The sequence below is a fragment of the Rhipicephalus microplus genome, unplaced genomic scaffold (genome assembly GCF_043290135.1).
Source record: "Rhipicephalus microplus isolate Deutch F79 unplaced genomic scaffold, USDA_Rmic scaffold_151, whole genome shotgun sequence".
Lineage (NCBI taxonomy): Eukaryota > Metazoa > Arthropoda > Arachnida > Ixodida > Ixodidae > Rhipicephalus > Rhipicephalus microplus.
In genome coordinates, this window is record NW_027464722.1 from 437,501 (window position 1) to 450,000 (window position 12,500).

The following is a 12,500-nucleotide window of genomic DNA, read 5'->3' on the forward strand; positions in this document are numbered from 1 at the left end:
GAAGCTTTGCTGGCCGGCTTTCGCTCCTCGTGTTTACCGTGCGTTAAAGTTGCGCGTCCGTGGCTCTCGCAGCTCTTGCGCGCCCGGTCGCAGAGAGGAGTACGCAACCTCGACCGCACTTTCCCTGCAGGCTTCCTTCCGACTCGAAGTCCTGCGGCGGTCTCAACGAGGTGCCACATCCTCAATGCAGTCGGTCGCCCCCGTTTCGGTTGGGCTCTGGCACGACGGTCGCCACCGTCTCGCCCTTGAGTGGCCGCTGTTGGCGCTCGCTGTGAGGTGTTCAGCGTGCTGTCCGTGTTGCCGACGCGGTCAAAACGAGTCGACGGCTCACGTTCCCTTGTGCGCCGAAGGCTCTCTTGATATGTGATCCGACCCTCAGACAGACGAAGCCAAGGGAAGACCCAAGGCCGCAATGTGCGTTCAAAGAATCAGTGCTCAGTGTGTCCTGCAATTCACACCAAGTCTCGCAGCTGGCTGCGTTCTTCATCGACCCGAGAACCGAGTGATCCACCGCTTAGAGTCGTGAAAAAGTGTTTGTTAAATTCCGTACAGTCAAAACCAAACGTTTCTGGCACTCGGCCAAACAGTGGCCAAGAAGGGCGCTTTTCAGCGCACGCTTGGACTCCAAAACTCTGCCGCGCCTTTTTCGGCTGCCGCAAATCGAGCAAACGGTGTGTTTCGGACGGCGTTTCGCTTCCGCTACTTGCGAGTGCTTTCGTGGTCCACCCCTCTATAAATACTCGGGAGGCGTCGAAGCCGGTTCTCCAAGCCGGACCCGTAGGTATCGTTGTGTGCTCGCTCTCATTGGCCCGCCTAACCAGAAAATGCCTGCGGTACACCCATTTGGATAAGAGTGCACGCAGATGCGGGCCTCGACGGCTACACATTTCCTCGGGCGGCCGCCTCCCGGCCTCCGTGGAGCGCGGGATGCACGGTCCCATCGACAAGCCTCTCCCGTTTTTACCGTGGCGTCGCGGTTCACCACGGCGGGCGGGTCGGTCTCCTCCGCATAAAAAGGGGGACCCCCGCTTTTTGTTCCACGAAATCGCACAAGCTTTTTTCGCATCCACGGTTTGCCACCGCACACCAAAATGCCGATCCGGCTGCCTACTTTAGCCAACAGGTGGAGCCAGGCGCGCCGTACTTGCGCGGCACTTCCCACGTCCACCGAAGTCGGTGCCAAGGACCACTTTCGGCGCCGGAGCCGCGTACGAGCCTACTCGAGGCGGAAGAACGAAGCCAGCAAGGGCCTGGCCGCAAGTGCGTTCAATTGTCGGGACGTCCAAGTCCCTCGTTCTTCCGTGCTTCCTCTTTCGGCAAGTCGTTGCGGCACCTTCCCAAAGCGCGCAGACCCGCTAATCGCGACGAGCGCGACGTGGCCGTGCCGCCTTTCCCTCGGCAGCAAGCAAAACGCCTGGCAACGTCGACGCTCCCCTAACCGCGATCTCGCACCGTGTTTCGTGTGGCGAATTCAAAAGCCGGCCGGCGCTGCTGCAACCATTACGGTCGGTACGCATACGCCGCGGAGGGCGGGACGGTCATCGGAGCGTGCGGTTCCTCCATCGAGTACTGCGCACCTCGGCCGTCGCATCGCCGTGCCATGACCGGCCGCGCGTCAACGCGAACCGGTGCCAGCGAGATCCCTCGCCTGCAAGAACCGACCGGCAGCCTCCGTCACCCGAGGACGCGGAGGCGCTTGCCGCGGACGGCGGGACGGTATGCACTGGTGCACAGCGGACCCGTCACATCGCCAGTTCCTTGACCGACCGCCGACGCTTGTGCCGTTCCTCTCGTACTTGGCAGTCGCCGCGCGATTGTCGGGTCTCGTTCTTGCACGCTCGAACGGTCGGGAGGGCACTCGGCTGGCGTTTCGGGAACGCGCAGCCTCGCCTTCTACCGACGTAACCACGACTCGCCGTTCGCGCTCCGCCGCTCCTGTTTACAGTACTAGGCGGTCCCGCAGCGGTCGGGTCGCGCATTTCGAGCGCTTCGAGCCACGGTGCAGTGGCGGGTCGAAAGCCGACCTATGAGTGCGTTGCGCCGTTTGTACCCGCGTCCGCCACCTGGCCGACCGTCCAAGGTCGCGGTGTTGGCGTCCGCTGGGCGCAACAATTTGTCACGGGGTGCCGCTCCACATTCAGGCAGCCCCGTGGGGAAAAGCCGACCCCGCGTCCAAACGGGGTCAGCGGCAGAAAGTGTCGGGCGCAGACGCAGCTGAGGCGCTCACCCTTCACAATCCGTTAATGATCCTTCCGCAGGTTCACCTACGGAAACCTTGTTACGACTTTTACTTCCTCTAAATGATCAAGTTTGGTCATCTTTCCAACAGACCGGCGCAACCGAAAGGCCGCGCCGGACATCGGTCCGAAGACCTCACTAAATCATTCAATCGGTAGTAGCGACGGGCGGTGTGTACAAAGGGCAGGGACGTAATCAACGCGAGCTTATGACTCGCGCTTACTGGGAATTCCTCGTTCAAGGGGAACAATTGCAAGCCCCTATCCCAATCACGAAAGAAGTTCCACGGGTTACCCAGTCTTTTCAGACAGGGATAAAGACACGCTGCTTCCTTCAGTGTAGCGCGCGTGCGGCCCCGGACATCTAAGGGCATCACAGACCTGTTATTGCTCTGTTTCGTGCGGCTAGGAGCCGCTTGTCCCTCTAAGAAGGTTGTAAGGTGCTGGGAACCCCGCACCTATTTAATAGGCTAGAGTCTCGTTCGTTATCGGAATTAACCAGACAAATCGCTCCACCAACTAAGAACGGCCATGCACCACCATCCACCGAATCAAGAAAGAGCTCTCAATCTGTCAATCCTCCCAGTGTCCGGGCCGGGTAAGTTTTCCCGTGTTGAGTCAAATTAAGCCGCAGGCTCCACTCCTGGTGGTGCCCTTCCGTCAATTCCTTTAAGTTTCAGCTTTGCAACCATACTTCCCCCGGAACCCAAATACTTTGGTTTCCCGGAAGCTGCCCGCCGAGTCATTTGAGTAACTCAGGCGGATCGCTGGTTGGCATCGTTTATGGTCAGAACTAGGGCGGTATCTGATCGCCTTCGAACCTCTGACTTTCGTTCTTGATCAATGAAAACATTCTTGGCAAATGCTTTCGCAGTAGTTCGTCTTGCGACGGTCCAAGAATTTCACCTCTAGCGCCGCAATACGAATGCCCCCGTCCGTCCCTCTTAATCATTACCTCGTATTCCAAAAACCAACAGAACAGAAACGAGGTCTTGTTCTATTATTCCATGCAAGTTTATTCAGGCGACTCGCCTGCGTTGAGCACTCTAATTTTTTCAAAGTAAAAGCACCGGCCATCTCGAGGCACACAATGAAGTGCACCAAGAAAGAACCGGCATGATGTTCAGTCCGAGCCGTCGCATCGGGTAGATGCACTACTCGTCTGGAACTGAGATCCAACTACGAGCTTTTTAACCGCAGCAGCTTTAGTATACGCTATTGGAGCTGGAATTACCGCGGCTGCTGGCACCAGACTTGCCCTCCAATTGATCCTCGTTAAAGGATTTAGAGTGTACTCATTTCAATTACGGGGCCTCAAAAGAGTCCCGTATTGTTATTTTTCGTCACTACCTCCCCGTGCCGGGAGTGGGTAATTTGCGCGCCTGCTGCCTTCCTTGGATGTGGTAGCCGTTTCTCAGGCTCCCTCTCCGGAATCGAACCCTGATTCTCCGTTACCCGTAACAACCATGGTAAGCAAGTAACCTACCATCGAAAGTTGATAAGGCAGACACTTGAAAGAAACGTCGCCGGCTCGTGGCCATGCGATCAGCACAAAGTTATCCAGAGTCACCACACAATACGGGCCGAAACCCGATCGATCTTGGTCTAATAAAAGCACCCGTTACCCAAAGGGCTCCAGGCTCACTGCATGTATTAGCTCTAGAATTGCCACAGTTATCCAAGTAGGAAGAAACGATCTAAGGAACCATAACTGATTTAATGAGCCATTCGCGGTTTCGCCTTATTTCGGCATGTACTTAGACATGCATGGCTTAATCTTTGAGACAAGCATATGATTACTGGCAGGATCAACCAGGTAATCGTTCGACTGCGCGTCCGTCCTCGCCCTCGGCGGGCCGGACGCAGTCTGTGTGCGGCGGAGGCCACCTTCAGGCGCCCCAACACGCTTATTTTGCACTCCGAGATGACGGCGTTCGAGCTCGCTACGGCACAACCTTCCCGAAAGACGAGTGGGAGCCGTGCGGCAAGAAGCACGTTCATGCTCGCTCTTTTTCGTTGCATCGACTCGGTCGCGCCGTGCGGGTTGCCCAAGCCCGCTGCACTGTCGGTGGACCGGCCGGAACTAGCAACGGAGCCGAGACTGCAAAGCCGCCAGACGACGGGTCACGCCCGCGTCTTCGGCGCTTTCGCATCTGAATCGCCCGAGGACGACACGGAACACACCTCGATATCGTGGTAAAACGGCACCGTCCGACAACCAGCCCCTAACGCATCAAGCGGATGAGGCTGCAGACGACTGCCGTGGATTCCCCTGGAGCAGACCCGAGGACACGCTTGACGAGGCCGAAGCCCGCCGCATATCAGACACCCGGTCGCTTTCGCGTACGCCGCTCACGAGAACCCCCACATAATAGCAGCGATAAGTACCCAGACCTCCTTGGGCCCTAATACGAGCGTACTCGAGAAAATTTCACCGCGGGTGTGCCCCGAAACGTGTGGCATGTTGAGCGTGCCACAATTCTACGTCGCTCTCAAACCCGCCGAGGTCGTAGAATTTGCGACCCTACTCACGAAATTCCCACCGAGGATACGGCCGCAAACGTACCGCACCTTGGGTAGGCCACGAGTTTGTGCAACACTACGCTGACGGCACAGCACCGAGGTCGTGCGCGCACGCACGGGAAAATTCCGCCGCGGTTTCTGCCGAAAACGTGAGGCACCACGACTCTCCGCAAGTTCGCGTCGACTGCGAAAGACCGAAGTCGTGAACGACGTGTCCGCTACTCGCCGCCGACACGCTGGACACCAAACGTACAACGACTCGACGGCGTCGTAGAGGCCCACGACGCGGTTTTCCTTAACGACGTCTCGGCGTGGCACCGACAGGTTAGAACGGCCGACCAACGTTCCCTGTCCGCCGTTCGGCTCAGTCGAAGGGCTCGGCGACTTCGGCAACGCTGCGAAGCCGCACGGTGACGCACGCCATGTCCCCATTTTTTTTTTCTTTCTGCGTCTGCCGGGGTGCCCCTATAATAGCAGCGATAAGCACCCAGACCGCCGTGGGTCGCTCGCCCCGGCTGACGTGGTTTTTCGTACTCCTGCGGCGGTCGCCGTCAAGCACGTCCAAATACGCTACTTTCGTGGGCGCATTCACGCTCTTTCGCTTCGCCGGAGTGCCAGCACTCACTCTGCCAAAAACGGCGAACATCCGAGCGGCGGTTCCCACTTTTGCGTCGGCGTCGCAAACCCCGCCCCGGCAGACGAGGTTTGCCGTACTCGTGCGACGGTGGCCGGCGGGCACGTCGAAAGACGCCGATATCGTGCGCGAATTGGCGCACCTTGGCTTCACCGGAGTGCCGCCACTGACTCCTCCAAAAACGGCGAAGATCCGAGCGGCGCTTCCCACTTTCGCATCGGCGTCCCGAACTCCGCCCCGGCTGACGCGGTTTACCGTACTCGTGCGACGGTCGCCGGCGAGCACGTGGAAAGACGCCGATATCGTGCCCGAATCGGCTCCGTTCGGCTTCGCCGGAGTGCCAGCACTGGCTCGGCGAAAGACGACGAACATCCGAGCGACGGTTCTCACTATTGCGTACGCGTCGCAAACCCCGCCCCGGCAGACGCACTTTGCCGTACTCGTGCGACGGTCGCCGGCGAGCACGTAGAAAGACGCCGATATCGTGCCGGAATCGGCCCCGTTTGGCTTCGCCGGAGTGCCAGCACTCACTCGGCCACAAACGGCGAACATCCGAGCGGCGGTTCCCACTTAGCCGTCGGCGTCCCGAACTCCGCCCCGGCAGACGCGGTTGCCGAGCTCGTGCGACTAGCGACCGCGAAGCCGTCTCGCGACGCCGCTTTCGTGCGCGGCTCCCACTGCGACCTGGGTCACCCGAGGTCGACGAGCAAAAAAGAATGTCGAAAAAAATTTTTTTTTTTTTTTGCGTCTGCCGGGGTGCCCCTATAATAGCAGCGATAAGCACCCAGACCGCCATGGGTCGCTCGCCCCGGCTGACGTGGTTTTTCGTTTTCCTGCGGTGGTCGTCGTCAAGCACGTCCAAACACGCCACTTTCGTGGGCGCATTCGCGCTCTTTCGCTTCGCCGGAGTGCCAGCACTCACTCTGCCAAAAACGGCGAACATCCGAGCGGCGGTTCCCACTTTTGCGTCGGCGTCGCAAACCCCGCCCCGGCAGACGAGGTTTGCCGTACTCGTGCGACGGTGGCCGGCGGGCACGTCGAAAGACGCCGATATCGTGCGCGAATTGGCGCACCTTGGCTTCACCGGAGTGCCGCCACTGACTCCTCCAAAAACGGCGAAGATCCGAGCGGCGCTTCCCACTTTCGCATCGGCGTCCCGAACTCCGCCCCGGCTGACGCGGTTTACCGTACTCGTGCGACGGTCGCCGGCGAGCACGTGGAAAGACGCCGATATCGTGCCCGAATCGGCTCCGTTCGGCTTCGCCGGATTGCCAGCACTGGCTCGGCGAAAGACGACGAACATCCGAGCGACGGTTCTCACTATTGCGTACGCGTCGCAAACCCCGCCCCGGCAGACGCACTTTGCCGTACTCGTGCGACGGTCGCCGGCGAGCACGTAGAAAGACGCCGATATCGTGCCGGAATCGGCCCCGTTTGGCTTCGCCGGAGTGCCAGCACTCACTCGGCCACAAACGGCGAACATCCGAGCGGCGGTTCCCACTTAGCCGTCGGCGTCCCGAACTCCGCCCCGGCAGACGCGGTTGCCGAGCTCGTGCGACTAGCGACCGCGAAGCCGTCTCGCGACGCCGCTTTCGTGCGCGGCTCCCACTGCGACCTGGGTCACCCGAGGTCGACGAGCAAAAAAGAATGTCGAAAAAAATTTTTTTTTTTTTTTGCGTCTGCCGGGGTGCCCCTATAATAGCAGCGATAAGCACCCAGACCGCCATGGGTCGCTCGCCCCGGCTGACGTGGTTTTTCGTTTTCCTGCGGTGGTCGTCGTCAAGCACGTCCAAACACGCCACTTTCGTGGGCGCATTCGCGCTCTTTCGCTTCGCCGGAGTGCCAGCACTCACTCTGCCAAAAACGGCGAACATCCTAGTGGCGGTTCCCACTTTTGCGTCGGCGTCGCCAACCCCGCCCCGGCATACGCGGTTTGCCGTACTCGTGCGGCGGTGGCCGGCGGGCACGTCGAAAGACACCGATATCGTGCGCGAGTCGATGCTTCTTGGTCTCGCAGGAGGGCCGCCACTCACTCCTGCAAAAACGGCGAAGATCCGAGCGGCGCTTCCCACTTTTTCGTCGGCGTCGCAAACCTCGCCCCGGCAGACGCGCTTTGCCGTACTCGTGCGACGGTCGCCGGCGAGCACGTCGAAATACGCCGATATCGTGCCCGAATCGGCCCCGTTTCGCTTCGCCGGAGTGCCAGCACTCGCTCGGCCAAAGACGACGAACATCCGAGCGACGGTTCCCACTATTGCGTACGCGTCGCGAACCCCGCCCCGGCAGACGCGGTTTGCCGTACTCGTGCGGCGGTGGCCGGCGGGCACGTCGAAAGACGCCGATATCGTGCACGAATTGGCGCTCCTTGGCTTCACCGGAGTGCCAGCACTCACTCGGCCAAAAACGGCGAACATCCGAGCAGCGGTACCCACTTAGCCGTCGGCATCCCGAACTCCGCGCCGGCTGACGCGGTTGCCGAGCTCGTGCGACTAGCGACCGCGAACGCGTCTCGCGACGCCGCTTTCGTGCGCGGCTCCCATTGCGACCTGGGTTACCCGAGCTCGACCAGCAAAAAAGAAGGTCGAAAATTTTTTTTTTTTTTTCTGCGTCTGCCGGGGTGCCCCTATAATAGCAGCGATAAGCACCCAGACCGCCGTGTGTCGCTCGCCCCGGCTGACGTGGTTTTTCGTACTCCTGCAGCGGTCGCCGTCACGCACGTCCAAATACGCCACTTTCGTGGGCGCATTCGCGCTCTTTCGCGTCGCCGGAGTGCCAGCACTCACTCTGCCAAAAACGGCCAACATCCGAGCGGCGGTTCCCACTTTTGCGTCGGCGTCGTAAACCCCGCCCCGGCAGACGCGGTTTGCCCTACTCGTGCGACGGTCGCCGGCGAGCGCGTCGAAAGACGCCGATATCGTGCGCTAATTGGCGCTCCTTGGCTTCTCCGGAGTGCCGCCACTCACTCCTCCAAAAACGGCGAAGATCCGAGCGGCGTTCTCCACTTTCGCATCGGCGTCCCGAACTCCGCCCGGGCTGACGCGGTTTACCGTACTCGTGCGACGGTCGCCGGCGGGCACGTCGAAAGACGCCGATATCGTGCCGTAATCGGCCCCGTTTGGCTTCGCCCGAGTGCCAGCACTCACTCGGCCAAAAACGGCGAACATCCGAGCAGCGTTTCCCACTTTCGCATCGGCGTCCCGAAGCCCGCCCCGGCAGACGCGGTTTGCCCTACTCGAGCGACGGTCGCCGGCGATCACGTCGAAAGGCGCCGAATTCGTGCACGAATCGATGCTTCTTGGTCTCGCAGGAGGGCCGCCACTCACTCCTGCAAAAACGGCGAAGATCCGAGTTGCGCTTCCCACTTTTTCGTCGGCGTCCCGAACTACGCCCCGGCTGACGCGGTTTACCGTACTCGTGCGACGGTCGCCGGCGGGCACTTCAAAATACGCCGATTTCGTGGGCGCATTCACGCTGTTTCGCTTCCCCGGAGTGCCAACACTCACTCTGCCGAAAGCGGCGATCATCCGAGCGGCGGTTCCCACTTTTGCGTCGGCTTCGCAAACGGCGCCCCGGCAGACGCGCTCGTGCGACGTACTCGTGCGACGGTCGCCGGCGAGCACGTCGAAAGACGCCGATATCGTGCTCGAATCGACCCCGTTTCGCTTCGCCGGAGTGCTGCCAGTCACGGCGCAGAAAACGGCGAACAAGTGTTTTTTTTTTTTTTTCCTAGAATTTGTGTTATAGAAGGCACATTTGATATCGGACGATAATTTTCAACTTTATCACGCGCACCGATTTTCGTGTAGAGGTTTGCAAGTTTATGGGAATTTCTCCACTTGGAATAATGCGATTTAGTAGTACTACGAGAACTTCATGGATGTACTCAAGGGTACGGGGCAAGTCAGTTACGTCAACACCTGCAGATTTTTTACACTTCAAACTGAAAATTGTTGGTTGTGAGTCCTCGTGTGATATTAAAGGCCGATTCGCTAACACATAGAACAAAGAAAGAAAGGAAGAAAAAACGCCCGCGCTCGCTCAAGAAACCTGGGTTCGCAACAAGTGGCAACAACAAGCAACCGAGCGAGTGCGCCAAAACCCGTGGCGGCCGAACAAACGCGAAGTCCCAACCGCGTCAGCCGGGGCGGCACGGGACAGGAAAAATCACTTCAGCCGGGGCGGCGGGGCACCGAATAAACCTCGTCACCTCGTCGCAGGATAAAAGAGGAAACAAAAAGTCTAAACAGCGTCTGCTGGAGCGAATGCGTAATAAAACAACAACAACAACAAAAAAAAAAACACCCGCGCTCAAGAAGTCTGCAATCACCACAAAAGGCGACTGTGACCGAGCAGCGTCAGCCGGGGCCGTGCGGAAACGGAAAAACCGCGACTACCGGGGCGTCGAGGCACCGAAAAATCCACTTCAGCCGCGGCGAAAAAAAAAACAAAAAGAAAGACGGAGGGGGGGGGGGGAACCACGTCTGCCGGGGCGAAGGAAAAAAAAAAACGCGTCTGCCGGGGCGAGCCCGGGTGCGGCACCACCGGGAAAACTGTGGCAAACAGACATGGCGATCGAGTGAGTGGGCCGCCAGCCAGGCTCAGCCAAAAAGTGCAAAGTCCGAACTGCGTCAGCCGGGGCGGCAAAAACCACGTCAGCCGGGGCGGCGCAAAAAACCGCGTCTGCCGGGGCGGCACGAAACCGCGTCAGCCGGGGCGGCGCGAAAACTGCGTCAGCCGGGGCGAAAGAAAAAAAAAAAAAAACGCGTCTGCCGGGGCGAGCCCGGGTGCGGCACCACCGGGAAAACTGTGGCAAACAGACATGGCGATCGAGTGAGTGGGCCGCCAGCCAGGCACAGCCGAAAAGTGCAAAGTCCGAACCGTGTCAGCCGGGGCGGCAAAAAACCGCGTCAGCCGGGGCGGCGCAAAAAACCGCGTCTGCCGGGGCGGCACGAAACCGCGTCAGCCGGGGCGGCGCGAAAACTGCGTCAGCCGGGGCGAGCCCGGGTGCGGCACCACCGGGAAAACTGTGGCAAACAGACATGGCGATCGAGTGAGTGGGCCGCCAGCCAGGCTCAGCCAAAAAGTGCCAAGTCCGAACTGCGTCAGCCGGGGCGGCAAAAAACCGCGTCAGCCGGGGCGGCGCAAAAAACCGCGTCTGCCGGGGCGGCGCGAAAACCGCGTCTGCCGGGGCGGCGCGAAAACTGCGTCAGCCGGGGCGAAAGAAAAAAAAAAACGCGTCTGCCGGGGCGAGCCCGGGTGCGGCACCACCGGGAAAACTGTGGCAAACAGACATGGCGATCGAGTGAGTGGGCCGCCAGCAAGGCTCAGCCAAAAAGTGCTAAGTCCGAACTGCGTCAGCTGGGGCGGCAAAAAACCGCGTCTGCCGGGGCGGCACGAAACCGCGTCAGCCGGGGCGGCGCGAAAACCGCGTCTGCCGGGGCGGCACGAAACCGCGTCAGCCGGGGCGGCGCGAAAACTGCGTCAGCCGGGGCGAGCCCGGGTGCGGCACCACCGGGAAAACTGTGGCAAACAGACATGGCGATCGAGTGAGTGGGCCGCCAGCCAGGCACAGCCGAAAAGTGCTAAGTCCGAACTGCGTCAGCCGGGGCGGCAAAAACCGCGTCAGCCGGGGCGGCGCGAAAACCGCGTCTGCCGGGGCGGCACGAAACCGCGTCAGCCGGGGCGGCGCGAAAACTGCGTCAGCCGGGGCGAGCCCGGGTGCGGCACCACCGGGAAAACTGTGGCTAACAGACATGGCGATCGAGTGAGTGGGCCACCAGCCAGGCTCAGCCAAAAAGTGCTAAGTCCGAACTGCGTCAGCCGGGGCGGCAAAAACCGCGTCAGCCGGGGCGGCGCAAAAAACCGCGTCTGCCGGGGCGGCACGAAACCGCGTCAGCCGGGGCGGCGCGAAAACTGCGTCAGCCGGGGCGAAAGAAAAAAAAAAAAAACGCGTCTGCCGGGGCGAGCCCGGGTGCGGCACCACCGGGAAAACTGTGGCAAACAGACATGGCGATCGAGTGAGTGGGCCGCCAGCCAGGCACAGCCGAAAAGTGCCAAGTCCGAACTGCGTCAGCCGGGGCGGCAAAAAACCGCGTCAGCCGGGGCGGCGCAAAAAACCGCGTCTGCCGGGGCGGCACGAAACCGCGTCAGCCGGGGCGGCGCGAAAACTGCGTCAGCCGGGGCGAGCCCGGGTGCGGCACCACCGGGAAAACTGTGGCAAACAGACATGGCGATCGAGTGAGTGGGCCGCCAGCCAGGCTCAGCCAAAAAGTGCCAAGTCCGAACTGCGTCAGCCGGGGCGGCGCAAAAAACCGCGTCTGCCGGGGCGGCGCGAAAACCGCGTCTGCCGGGGCGGCGCGAAAACTGCGTCAGCCGGGGCGAAAGAAAAAAAAAACGCGTCTGCCGGGGCGAGCCCGGGTGCGGCACCACCGGGAAAACTGTGGCAAACAGACATGGCGATCGAGTGAGTGGGCCGCCAGCAAGGCTCAGCCAAAAAGTGCCAAGTCCGAACTGCGTCAGCCGGGGCGGCAAAAAACCGCGTCTGCCGGGGCGGCACGAAACCGCGTCAGCCGGGGCGGCGCGAAAACCGCGTCTGCCGGGGCGGCACGAAACCGCGTCAGCCGGGGCGGCGCGAAAACTGCGTCAGCCGGGGCGAGCCCGGGTGCGGCACCACCGGGAAAACTGTGGCAAACAGACATGGCGATCGAGTGAGTGGGCCGCCAGCCAGGCACAGCCGAAAAGTGCTAAGTCCGAACTGCGTCAGCCGGGGCGGCAAAAACCGCGTCAGCCGGGGCGGCGCAAAAACCGCGTCTGCCGGGGCGAATGCAAAAAAAACAAAGAAAAAAGCCCGCGCTTAATCAAAAGAAAACAAAGAAAAAAAGCTTGCGCTTAATCAAAAGAAAACAAACAAAAAAAGTTCGCGCTTAAGCCTGGCGGTGGAACCACCGGGGCAAACAGACCTGGCGATCGAGTGAGTGGGCCGCCAGCCGGGGTGAGCCAAAAAGTGCAAAGTCGGAACCGCGTCAGCCGGGGCGGCGCGAAAACCGCGTCAGCCGGGGCGGCGCAAAAACTGCGTCAGCCGGGGCGGCACGGAAAAACGAAAACCG

General features: G+C 60.7%; 2 non-coding genes across 2 annotated transcripts; both read right to left on the reverse strand.

Moving 5' to 3' along the window:
- Positions 1 to 369: 369 nt before the first annotated feature.
- Positions 370 to 522, reverse strand: LOC142791187 (5.8S ribosomal RNA). Its single transcript, XR_012890050.1, has one exon. It is a non-coding gene; the product is annotated as a 5.8S ribosomal RNA (ribosomal RNA).
- Positions 523 to 2,241: 1,719 nt separating this feature from the next.
- LOC142791213 (small subunit ribosomal RNA) lies at positions 2,242 to 4,056 on the reverse strand. The gene has a single exon (XR_012890076.1). It is a non-coding gene; the product is annotated as a small subunit ribosomal RNA (ribosomal RNA).
- Positions 4,057 to 12,500: the final 8,444 nt, after the last annotated feature.